Source organism: Neophocaena asiaeorientalis, unplaced genomic scaffold, assembly GCF_003031525.2.
Source record: "Neophocaena asiaeorientalis asiaeorientalis breed wild unplaced genomic scaffold, Neophocaena_asiaeorientalis_V1.1 scaffold198, whole genome shotgun sequence".
Classification (NCBI taxonomy): domain Eukaryota; kingdom Metazoa; phylum Chordata; class Mammalia; order Artiodactyla; family Phocoenidae; genus Neophocaena; species Neophocaena asiaeorientalis.
In genome coordinates, this window is record NW_020175221.1 from 4,881,571 (window position 1) to 4,893,954 (window position 12,384).

Consider the following 12,384-nt stretch of genomic DNA (forward strand, 5'->3'; position numbering starts at 1 on the left):
GCATATCAAAGGGATGATTTCTGTAATCTCAGACTCTTGCATCTTCCCATACATAGAAAAATGCTAAATTCCTTGAGATATCTGGTTGTTTTTAATTAACTGTAATCTTTTGATGTTCTGAATACTTGGTCTTTGTTGTAAAAACTCTTGTATATCTTGGCTCCTGTGTCCTGGGCTTAAGTCCTCAGTTTTTCCACTGAATAAAACATAACTCTCAACTTTTAGGTAGTGCATTTTTTTTTCAGTTGATAGGATTGATTAAAATTCCTTTTAAAATGCAAACATAGGAAGAAAGAGGAGTAAAACAGAAGCCCATTCTACCTTGCATAACTCATCACTGAAGACTGGTTTACCAGGCTAGCTTAGCTAAGTGATCGGATTGGGGTAGTGGAGGACAGGCTTGGTGCATTCTGACAAGGGAGGCGGAGGCTGAGAGACCTGGGAAGACTGGGTTGGAGGAAGCAGTGTGAGTGAGTAGGTGCTGGGAACAGAAGTCAAGAAGGGAAGAGTTAAGGGATCAAAAAAACAAATAAATAAATATAATTACTTATAATACATAATTTTAGCTGTTCAGGAAAAGAAACAATTATTTAAGAAGAGGACTAAAACTTGAGGCTGAGAGAAGTATTAAGGGATTAAAAAAGCATTGTTTGCAGAGCCTAAGGAGAAAGGAAATATTTGTTAAAAATTAAAATGGAAACTGATATAGTGTAGTCCCAGTTCAGGAATACTTTATGGCAAAAATAGAGATCCAAAGGAGAATTGGAGGAGTATGGAAGCACTTTCAAAGTGCGCCTGTGTCTATTATTATTCCTGTCTAATGACAAAAACATAACATGATGTTCTCCTGCTGTTCTAGCATAGATTGATGTTGGCTGCCTCAACTAAGCAGATGGCCTGCATGACAACCAGAGTGTAGACATAGGTATTTTACTCTACTCTTTACAAGGTCCAGAAGAGCATTTAGCAGATGTGTCCCATCAATGTGCTCTGTAGAATTCCATCTTGTAACCTAGAACTTGTTCACCAAGTTCCAGGAAGTCACCATTTATATTGAAAGAGAGAAAAGGAAGTTCTCCTAAAAAGATACATAGACACTATCTTTATAACCTCAGGGTAGGAAAGAATATATTAAAAGTTATAGAAATCACAAACCATAGATGAAAAGAATGATTATTGACCCCATTAAAATTAATAACATTTGTAAAAGAAAAGACATCATACAACTCATTGTGAATTTTATGATCAGCTTCAGCAGAAAATAGCATTGTAAAACACCGCTCTACAAAAATATCTTGTTGTTTTGTATTTATAGACTAACTTGGAATGAATTACTATGTTGATAATATTCACGTATATTCATGAACATGATATAATTTTCCATTTATGTGGGTATTTGTTTATGTTTTTAAATAAAGTTTTACATGTTTTTCCATAAGCTCTTACATCTTTTATTAGATTTATTTATTCGTAGGCATAAAATGCATTTTGTTACTATTGTAGATATTTTAAAATATATTTTCTAATTGTCATTTGTATACAGGAATTCAAAATTATATATATAGCATTTTTAGTTCTAGTAGTTTCTCTATGGGTTATTTTAGTTTTTTATTTCACAAATATATTGTCTGTGAATAATGACAATTTTGTTAATGTCTTTCCATGGTAGCTAATGAGGCTTGTCTCCTTCATACCCATTCTATCTTTCTGAATGGCAGCTCTTAATTTTGTTCACCAAACCACAACTAAATTTTCTAAATTCCTTTGTAAGTGGAGGTGCTGCGGGTATACAGTTCTGACAAATGTGTCATAAGTAGAAAATTGCTAGGAATCTTTGGGTGTTTTAAAAGGGGCAGATTAACTTGGCATCCTAACTTTTGCCTTTTGCCCTTTGCCTGGAATGTGTATGTGATGCCTAGGAGTGCAACAGCTATCTTGTGAACATGAAGACGAAAGTCACACACTGAGGATGACAGAATGGAAAGATAAGAGATGCCTGATGACATCCCATAATTCTGTAAAAGCCTGGGACTACCTACTTCTAGACCTGTTCTAGAAAGTGAGAAAAATAAACCCGCATTTGCTTAAGTGTCTATAGAGGGTTAAAAGACAGCTGAAGAAATATGCTTTTAATTTCTTAGCTTTTATTTAATTTATCCTATTTTGGTGTTTTGTTCTATTTTTTTTCCTTTTTCTAAACTGACTCAATCTCAATTACTTCTTAAGGTGGATAATGAATATTTAAAAAATAATTATAAAATAGATAGCTAGTGGGAAGCAGCTGCATAGCACAGGGAGATCAGCTTGGTGTTTTGCGACGACCTAGATGGGTGAGTTAGGGAGGATGGGAGAGAGGCGCAAGAGGGAGGGGATATGGGGATATATGTGTACATATAGCTGATTCACTTTGTTATACAGCAGAAACTAACACAACATTGTAAAGCAATTATACTCCAATAAAGTTGTTAAAAAATAATTTTTAAAAGGCAAACAGTGGGCATAATCTTCACAACAAGGTAAATGTAGAAAGGATATCATATATTTGTATATGAGTTCATTTATCAATTGAGAATCAAGGTTGGCTGAATATATTTACTCAATTTGTATTACAGAAGCCAGTAAAGATTAATTTATTTTTGAAATAGGAATCAGTAAGGAAAGAGTCACTGCCCTTCATCTTTTGTTAAGTATATATGCAAATCACATGCATACTCGCTTGGTTATTGATTATCATATAAAAGACAGTACAGCATAGTGTTTAAGAGTATGGGTTTTGTATTCTGTCAGCTTTGCTTCAAATCCTTGTGCAGCTATGATCAGCTGTGTGACCTTAGACAAGTCACTTAACCACCCCTTCCATAATGATGTCAGAGTCTGTCAGGAGAATACCACAGACACACCAAAATATGGTTGGATATTGAGTGATGTGAATAAGATAAAAGTAGGACTGGAGATTATGACTCTAGGTTTGATCAGAGTGCTGTAGAATAAACAATGTAAGTTTCAGAGCCAAATCTGAACCAGAAACACTGCATTAAAATGATCCCATAACCAACAATATTTGGCCTTAATTTTTTTTCTTTTTCTTCTATTTCCTGTGCCTCAATCATTTTTAATTTTTATTGAAGTATAGTATGGTTGATTTACAATGTCATGTTAGTTTCAAGTGCCCAGCAAAGTGAAAGTGATTCAGTAATTACATATATATATATATTCTTTTTCATATTCTTTTTCGTTATAGGTTATTACAAAATATTGAATATAGTTCCATGTGCTATAACAGTAAGGTCTTTGCTAGGTTTTCTATTTTATATATGGTAGTGTGTCTCTGTTAATCCCAAACTCCTAAATTATCCTCCCCACCACCCTCTTTCCCTTTTGGTAAATATAAGTTTGTTTCCTATGTCTGTGAGTCAGTTTCTGTTTTGTAAGTAAGTTCATTTGTAACATATTTTAGATGCCACATATAAGTGATATCATACGGTATTTGTCTTTCTCTGACTTACTTCTTCCTGTGCCTCAGTCTTAAAAACTAAACTAACATATGAACTTATTTTGCTGAGGGTTAACCTTGGCTTGCCTTGGGAAGTAATATGTTCTTCAGGGAAAAACACAGAATATCTAGTTGGAGTCCTTATACCACTGCTTACTGACTCCATAGTCTTGGACAGGTTATGGGGCTCTTTGAACTTCAGTTTATCCATGTATGATTTCTAATGTTACTTGCTTTAACTACTTTGTAGAATTTTCATGAGGATCAAATAAAATAATTCCCATGCAAGTTTTTTGGAGCACTACTCAAATGTCACATGTCACATAGCATTTAGCCCCATGATAGGTTTATAGGATATTCTCAATAAAAAAAATCACATTATTGACTTCTGGCTCCTTTCTTGTTTTTATGTTAGAGTTAGCTGCTAAAATAATTTACCTTAAAAGATGTAGCATCCTGAAGTATCCAATAGGTTTGACCTTTATGATTTCTATATTGCTACATCATTTTTATTCTATACTGAACTTTCAGGTTTCAAGGCATGAAACATATAATATTAGAATAACCCAAATCCCAGCTAATCAAAGAGGGAAAAAAGGTTTTGACCAACTTGTCTCAACTACATTTCAGTATACTATTTCTCATGAGGCTCAACCAACAATTAAAATATCCAGTTGGTACTTGTCTTGTCAACACCAGCTGACAACAAAACTGAGCCCCATTATTCTGAGCTTGTAAAATATTCTCAGCTCTTAGTTTTCTCATATAATTCAGCTAAATAACCTGCATCTATTAGAGATCATCATTAATACCCCACCTAAAGTTAAACAACACTGTTTGTTCATAATAATTATTCAGTCTCATGAAAGCTACTGTTCAAATATGTGATAGAATTTCCTACCCATGAGAATTATTTGCATATGAAATTATCTTCAAAGTGAGATATTAGTATCACTGAAACTCATATCCCATAAACTAGCCTGGGACTCTCCCCAGTCACTAACTGTAGGAAATAACCTGGTATAGATCTCAAAAAATGAGAACAAAAATACAACTCCTGTTTCTCACATCTCCCATACCGAGGAGAATTAGAAGCAGAGTATGGAAAGAGAATTTTACAGTTATTGATTGTGAATGACTGTTCCTTAAGAGGCAGAGACATGTTACATGGCTAATGATAAGATTTCAAGTAGATGATTCTCCACTCTATTTTTTTTAATTTAATTTTTTATACAGCAGGTTCTTATTAGTCATGAATTTTATCCACATCAGTGTACACATGTCAATCCCAATCTCCCAATTCATCACACCCCCACCCCGAACCACCCGCGGCCTACCTGCCCTTGGTGTCCATATGTTTGTTCTCTACATCTGTGTCTTAATTTCTGCCCGGCAAACTGGTTCATATGTACCATTTTTCTAGGTTCCACATATATGCGTTAATATACGATATTTGTTTTTCTCTTTCTGACTTACTTCACTCTGTATGACAGTGTCTAGATACAGCCACGAATCAACAAGTGTGGGATGCATGTGTCTTTTTGAATGATGGTTTTCTCTGGGTATATGCCCAGGAGTGGGATTGCTGGATCATATGGTAATTCTATGTTTAGTTTTTGAAGGAACCTCCATACTGTTCTCCATGGTGGCTGTATGAATGTACGTTCCCGCCAACAGTGCAAGAGTGTTCCCTTTTCTCCACACCCTCTCCAGCATTTGTTGTTTGTAGATTTTCTGAAGAAGCCCATTCTAACTGGTGTGAGGTGATACCCCACTGTAGTTTTGATTTGCATTTCTCTAATAATTAGTGATGTTGAGCATCCTTTCATGTGTTTATTGGCAATCTGTATATCTTCTTTGGAGAAATGTCTATTTAGGTCTTCTGCCCATTTTTGGATTGGGTTTCTTGTGTTTTTAATATTGAACTGCATGAGCTGTTTATATATTTTGGAGATTAATCCTTTGTTCGATGATTCATTTGCAAATATTTTCTCCCATTCTGAGGGTTGTATTTTCATCTTGTTTATGGCTTCCTTTGCTGTGCAAAAGCTGTTGTTTCATTAGGTCCCATTTGTTTATTTTTTTTCCATTACCCTAAGAGGTAGATCAAAAAATATCTTGCTGTGATTTATGTCAAAGAATGTTCTTCCTATATGTTCCTCTAAGAGTTTTATAGTGTCCGGTCTTAAATTTAGGTCTCTAATCCATTTTGAGTTTATTTTTGTGTATGGTGTTAGGGAGTATTCTAATTTCATTCTTTTACATGTAGTTGTCCAGTTTTCCCAGCACCACTTATTGAAGAGACTGTCTTTTCTCCATTGTATATCCTTGCCTCCTTTGTCATAGATTAGTTGACCATAGGTGCGTGGGTTTATCTCTGGGCTTTCTAACTTGTTCCATTGATCTATGTTTCTGTTTTTGTGCAAGAACCATATTGTCTTGATTACTGTAGCTCTGTGTATAGTCTGAAGTCAGGGAGCCTGACTCCTCCAGCTCCATTTTTTTCCCCTCAACACTGCTTTGGCTATTCGAGGTCTTTTGTGTCTCCATACAAATATTAAGATTTTTTGATCTATTTCCATAAAATGTGCCATTGGTAATTTGATAGGTATTGCATTGAATCTGTAGATGGCTTTGGGTAGTATAGTCACTTTCACAATATTGATTCTTCCAATGCAAGAACATGGTATATCTCTCCATATGTTGGTATCATCTTTAATTTCTTTCATCAGTGTCTTATAGTTTTCTGCATATAGGTCCTTTGTCTGCCTTGGTAGGTTTATTCCTAGGTATTTTATTCTTTTTGTTGCAGTGGTAAATGGGAATGTTTCCTTAATTTCTCTTTCGGGTTTTTCATCATTAGTGTATAAGAATGCAAGAGATTTCTGTGCATTAATTTTGCATCCTGCAACTCTGCCAAATTCATTGATTAGCTCTAGTAATTTTTTGGTGGCACCTTTAGGATTCTCTATGTATAGTATCATGTCATCTGCAAACAGTGACAGTTTTACTTCTTCTTTTCCAATTTGTATTCTTTTATTTCTTTTTCTTCTCTGATTGCCATGGCTAGGACTTCCAAAACTATGCTGAATAATAGTGGTGAGATTGGATATCCTTGTCTTATTCCTGATCTTAGTGGAAATACTTTCAGTTTTTCACCATTGAGAATGATGTTTGCAGTGGGTTTGTCGTATATGGCCTTTATTATGTTGAGGTAGGTTCCCTCTATGCCCACTTTCTGGAGAGATTTTATCATAAATGGGTGTTGAATTTTGTCGAAACCTTTTTCTGCATCTATTGAGATGATTATATGGTTTTTATTCTTCAGTTTGTTAATATGGTGTATCACATTGATTGATTTGCATATATTGAAGAATCCTTGCATCCCTGGGATAAATCCGAGTTGATCATGGTGTGTGATCCTTTTAACGTGTTGTTGGCTTCTGTTTGCTAGTATTTTGTTGAGGATTTTTGAGTCTATATTCATCAGTGATATTGGCCTGTAATTTTCTTTTTTTGTCTGATTTTGGTATCAGGGTGATGGTGGCCTCCTAGAAGGAGTTTGGGAGTTTTCCTTCCTCTGCAAACTTTGGGAAGAGTTTGAGAAAAATAGGTGTTAGCTCTTCTCTAAATGTTTGATAGAATTAACCTGTGAAGCCATCTGGTCCTGGACTTTTGTTTATTGGAAGATTTTTAATCATAGTTTCAATTTCATTACTTGTGATTGGTCTGGTCATATTTTCTATATTTTCTATTTCTTCCTGGTTCAGTCTTGGAAGGTTACACCTTTCTAATAATTTGTCCATTTCTTCCAGGTTGTCCATTTTATTGGCAGAGAATTGCTTGTAGTAGTCTCTTAGGATGCTTTGTATTTCTGCAGTGTCTGTTGTAACTTCTCCTTTTTCATTTCTAATTTTATTGATTTGAGTCCTCTCTCTCTTTTTCTTGATGAGTCTGGCTAATCGTTTATCAATTTTGTTTATCTTCTCAGAGAACCAGCTTTTAGTTTTATTGATCTTTGTTATTGTTTTCCTTGTTTCTATTTCATCTATTTCTGCTCTGATCTTTATGATTACTTTACTTCTGCTAACTTTGGGTTTTGTTTGTTCCTCTTTCTCTAGTTCCTTTAGGTGTAAGCTTAGATTGTTTATTTGAGATGTTTCTTGAGGTAGGCTTGTATAGCTATAAACTTCCCTCTTAGAACTGTTTTTGCTGCATCCCATAGGTTTTGGATCGTCGTGTTCTCATTGTCATTTGTCTCTGGGTATTTTTTGATTTCCACTTTGATTTCTTCAGTGAACACTTGGTTATTTAGTAACGTATTATTTAGCCTCCATGTGGTTCTGTTTTTTACGTTTTTTTCCCTGTAATTTATTTCTAATCTCATAGCATTGTGGTCAGGAAAGATGCTTGATATGATTTCAATTTTCTTTAATTTACTGAGGCTTAATTTGAGACCCAAGATGTGATCTACCCTGGAGAATGTTCCACGTGCACTTGAGAAAAAAGTGTAAGCTACTGTTTTTGGATGGAATGTCCTATAAATATCAATTAAATCTATCTGGTCTATTGTGTCATTTAAAGCTTCTGTTTCCTTATTTATTTGTATTTTGGATGATCTGTCCATTGGTGTAAGTGAGGTGTTAAAGTCCCCCACTATTATTGTGTTACTGTCGATTTCCTCTTTTATAGGGGTTAGCAGTTGCCTTATGTATTGAGGTGCTCCTATGTTGGGTGCATAAATGTTTACAATTGTTATATCTTCTTTGTGGATTGATCCCTTGATTGTTATGTAGTGCCCTTCCTTGTCTCTTGTAACATTCTTTATTTTAAAGTCTATTTTATCTGATATGAGTATTGCTACTCCAGCTTTCTTTTGATTTCCATTTGCATGGAATATCTTTTTCCATCCACTCACTTTCAGTCTGTCTGTGTCCCTTGGTCTGAAGTGGGTTTCTTGAGGACAGCATATATATGGGTCTTGTTTTGGTATCCATTCAGCAAGCCTGTGTCTTTTGGTTAGAGTACTTAATCCATTCACATTTAAGGTAATTATTGATATGTATGTTACTATGACCACTTTCTTAATTGTTTTGGGTTTGTTTTTGTAAGTCCTTTTCTTCTCTTTTGTTTCCCACTTAGAGAAGTTCCTTTAGCATTTGTTATAGAGCTGGTTTGGTGGTGCTGAATTCTCCTAGCTTTTGTCTGTAAAGCTTTTGATTTCTTTCTCTTTTTGTGATTTTGTCTGTAAAGCTTTTGATTTCTCCATTGAATCTGAATGAGATCCTTGCAGGGTAGAGTAATCTTCGTTGTAGGTTCTTCCCTTTCATCACTTTAAGTGATGCCACTCCCTTCTGGCTTGTAGAGTTTCTGCTGAGAAATCAGCTGTTATCTTTATGGAAGTTCCCTTGTATGTTATCTGTTGTTTTTCCCTTGCTGCTTTCAATAATTTTTCTTTGTCTTTAAGTTTGGCCAATTTGATTACTATGTGCCTCAGTGTGTTTCTCCTTGGGTTTATCCTGTATGGGACTCTCTGCCCTTCCTGGACTTGGATGGCTATTTCCTTTCCCATGTTAGCAAAGTTTTTGACTATAATCTGTTCAAAGATTTTCTCGGGTCCTTTCTCTCTCTCTTCTCCTTCTGGCACCCCTATAATGCAAATGTTGCTGCATTTAATGTTGTCTCAGAGGTCTCTTAGGCTGCCTTCATTTCTTTTCATTCTTTTTTCTTTATTCTGTTCTGCAGCAGTGAATTCCATTATTCTGTCTTCCAAGTCACTTATCCGTTCTTCTGCCTCAGTTATTCTGCTATTGATTCCTTCTAGTGTAGTTTGCATTTCAGTTATTGTATTGTTCATCTCTATTTGTTTGTTCTTTAATTCTTCTAGATCTTTGTTAAACATTTCTTGCATCTTCTCAATCTTTGCCTCCATTCTTTTTCTGAGGTCCTGGATCATCTTCACTACATTATTCTGAATTCCTTTTCTGGAAGGTTGCCTATATCCATTTCATTTGGTTGTTTTTCTGGGGTTTTTATCTTGTTCCTTCATCTGGTACATAGCCCTCTGCCTTTTCATCTTGTCTGTCTTTCTGTGAATGTGGTTTTTGTTCCACAGGATTGGAACAAAAAATCCTGTCTGCAGGATTGTAGTTTTTGTTGTTTCTGCTGTGTGCCCTCTGACGGATGAGTCTATCAAAGAGGCTTGTGCAAGTTTCTTGATGACAGGGACTGGTGGTGGGTAGAGCTGGCTGTTGCTCAGGTGGGCAGAGCTCAGTAAAACTTTAATCCATTTGACTGCTGATGGGTGGGACTGGGTTCCCTCCCTGTTGGTTGTTTGGCCTGAGGCCACCCAACACTGGAGCCTACCTGGGCTCTTTGTTGGGGCTAATCGCAAACTCTGAGAGGGATATTCTGCTATTGATTCCTTCTAGTGTAGTTTGCATTTCAGTTATTGTATTGTTCATCTCTATTTGTTTGTTCTTTAATTCTTCTAGATCTTTGTTAAACATTTCTTGCATCTTCTCAATCTTTGCCTCCATTCTTTTTCTGAGGTCCTGGATCATCTTCACTACATTATTCTGAATTCCTTTTCTGGAAGGTTGCCTATATCCATTTCATTTGGTTGTTTTTCTGGGGTTTTTATCTTGTTCCTTCATCTGGTACATAGCCCTCTGCCTTTTCATCTTGTCTGTCTTTCTGTGAATGTGGTTTTTGTTCCACAGGATTGGAACAAAAAATCCTGTCTGCAGGATTGTAGTTTTTGTTGTTTCTGCTGTGTGCCCTCTGACGGATGAGTCTATCAAAGAGGCTTGTGCAAGTTTCTTGATGACAGGGACTGGTGGTGGGTAGAGCTGGCTGTTGCTCAGGTGGGCAGAGCTCAGTAAAACTTTAATCCATTTGACTGCTGATGGGTGGGACTGGGTTCCCTCCCTGTTGGTTGTTTGGCCTGAGGCCACCCAACACTGGAGCCTACCTGGGCTCTTTGTTGGGGCTAATCGCAAACTCTGAGAGGGCTAATGTCAAGGAGTACTTTCCAGAACCTCTGCTGCCAGTTTCCTTGTCCTCATGGTGAGCTACAGCCACCCTCTGCCTCTGTAAGAAATCCTCCAACACTAGCAAGTAGTTCTGGTTCAGTACCTGTGGTCACTGCTTCTTCCCCTGGGTCCCAATGTGCACACTACTTTGTGTGTGCCCTCCAAGAGTGGAGTCTCTGTTTCCCCCTGTCCTGTCGAAGTCCTGCAATCAAATCCCACTAGCCTTCAAAGTCTGATTCTCTAGGAATTCCTCCTCCCGTTGCAGGACCCCCATGTTCAAAAGCCTGATGTGGGGCTCAGAACCTTCACTCCAGTGGGTGGACTTCTGTGGTATAAGTGTTCTCCAGTCTGTGAATCACCCACCCAGCAGTTATGCGATTTGATTTTACTGTGATTGCGCCCCTCCTGCCATCTCATTGTGGTGTCTCCTTTGTCTTTGGATGTGGGGTCTTTTTTGGTGAGTTCTAGTGTCTTCCTGTCTATGATTGTCCAGCAGCTAGTTGTGATTCTGGTGTTCTTGCAAGAGGGGGTGAGAGCACATCCTACTCCACCATCTTGGTCCACCATCAGTTGTTGTTTTCTTAATCTGGGTAGTCTTCCTGTTCCTCTCCTGCTCTCCAGACCTCTGCTTTCCAAAATGCTGGCCACAAGTCACATGTGCACCTGCTGGTCTTGGAGAGTCTCCTGGGGACACAGGGGACAGCTTTTCTCTTTCCTCAGTGCTTCATCTAGTTTCACTTGCTCATAGGGTGCCACGTGCAGAGGCCTCCCCTCCAGCACTTCAGACCAGAGTTCCTCGTGCACAACGGCTGCACCTGACACTGCAATTCCAGATGGTAGAGAAGGCCATATGCAGACATGCCTTGCCCACACTGTGGTCTCTCTGTTCTATTTTGAAGCCAGTCAGATTTAGTTTATATCATTACTTTATATTATATCCATGTATGAATTGTCATAGTGCTTCTTTCTTTCTAATGTCTTCTAATCTGTCTCTTGCTGCTTTTATTTCCAAATTTCTTGTCCAAACACTCATCCATTCACCTCTATATTACTTCTTGCAAAACCTGCTTCCTTTCTGCTCTCCTTACATGAAATCCATCCATCTCTAATCTGTTTGATATATTACTACAGATCATTTTTTCTTTTAAAAATTCGTTTTGTTATGTCACTTCAGTATTTAAAAATCCTTAATGGCTCTTTCTGTTTCTAGCATGGGAGGGGGAGGGAATGGGAAGCCAAAGATGACTCCGAGATTTGAGCAACTAGGTAGGTGAAGGTGACACTAACACAGGGACCCAGGAGGAGACAGGTTTGGGGCCAGAGGGAGATAATGAAGGCAGTGCAAGACACAGAGGTAGTAAACAAATGGACACTCATATCTGATGCTCAAGAGAGAACTGAGCTGGGGATAAACATTTAGGAGTCATCCTGATATTAAGAATTTAAAAAACACAGGATACTTGAGACCGTTCAGGGAAAGTATATGAAGAAGAAATAGTCTAAGATATACCTGTGATAATATTAGAAATTTTCATTATTTGAAAAGCTCATGTGTGGAAGAAGAATCAACTTAGCATGATTAGGGCCAATAGGAAAAGGCATAAGAAATCCAATTTCATCCCATTATTTGGGAGAAATGTGTGCTAACTAGATCTGTCAATGGCAGTGAATTCCCCATCCTAGGAAGCCCAAGATCCTGGGTTAGTGACAGTTTATCACATGTGGCAGAGAGAATACCTCCTTGGAGGAGCAAGGCTGATCAGATAGCTTCTCAGGTTCTTTCAACTCTCAGGTTTTGTGATTCAATGTAAGTTGCATTTTCCCCCCAGTGTGTGAACACCTTGAGCACCAGGATTA